At 37.3% G+C, this 965-nt stretch overlaps 1 protein-coding gene across 1 annotated transcript in view; it reads right to left on the minus strand.

Annotated features, from left to right (window-relative positions):
- The window catches only part of npffr1l2 (neuropeptide FF receptor 1 like 2), a 23,840-nt gene extending 23,197 nt beyond the window's left edge, over positions 1-643 (minus strand). Inside the window, exon 1 of the mRNA XM_050051249.1 lies at positions 607-643. The gene's annotated coding sequence lies outside the window, so the exon portion shown is untranslated. The remainder of the gene's footprint in view (positions 1-606) is intronic.
- Between the last annotated feature and the right edge of the window lie 322 nt (positions 644-965).

Consider the following 965-nt stretch of genomic DNA (forward strand, 5'->3'; position numbering starts at 1 on the left):
CTTGATCTGCGCCATAAAACAAATATTGGGCGTCTATGGACGTATGTGGGGCTTAGGCCTATAGATATGAATATGTAAACGTACGCTCGTTTCTTCTGTTTGCCACATGTGCATATTGACTTTTATGGTAAAAAAAAAAAAAAAGTGCCGCTGTGTCCACATATGTTCATGACCACGCACGAGTGTCTGGTAAGGTGGTACTCATAACCTTTCTTCAAGGTTGGCAGGTCTGCACTGGAGAAATTGTGGAGAATTTCAAACCATATATATATATATATCTATATACATATATATATATATATATATTCTAGACATGTCCTGTTATATAAAGTACATTGCTGAAGGCTCCCTAGAGACCCAGTGTCAGCTGTACTTGAGGTATTGTCTGGAGAAATGAGAGATAAGAAAATAAATATATATTACCCATACTGCCGGCAGCTGCAATATGAGCAATAACGCAGAACTATCTCAAGAGGAAACCTCCTTCCCATGACAGATGACATTCAGTAATCACAATGGAGAAAAAAATCACTTCTGTGTTGAGAGTGTAACATTCACAGAGAGATGGTTGGTTTGCATGAAGATATCAGGTGAAGAGTGGCTTACCAGGCAAATACACTTGTCAGTGGAGCTGTCAAAGGCATCAAATATATCACTTTAATACTGAACTTGTCCTGGGGCAAAATACAGTAGTTCAATCTAGCTGCTTTGATTTTTGGATTTCCAACATGTTTTCTGATCCCTGTGCCCAGTGGGCTGGCTGTCTTCCTGATAATCTGTAAACAGAAAAAAATCGGAAAATCAACCAATGTGTAAAACTGATACATTGAGTGCACTTTTGTCTATAAATACAAAGAATTTAGTTCAAATCTTTGCTTTATTTTGCAAAGGATTTTATTAGCTGTAATGCTTACGTTACTCCAGGTACAAAATGTTCAAGTAAAACAGATGATGTTAGCTTACTA

The sequence above is a fragment of the Epinephelus moara genome, chromosome 8 (assembly GCF_006386435.1).
Source record: "Epinephelus moara isolate mb chromosome 8, YSFRI_EMoa_1.0, whole genome shotgun sequence".
Classification (NCBI taxonomy): Eukaryota; Metazoa; Chordata; class Actinopteri; order Perciformes; family Serranidae; genus Epinephelus; species Epinephelus moara.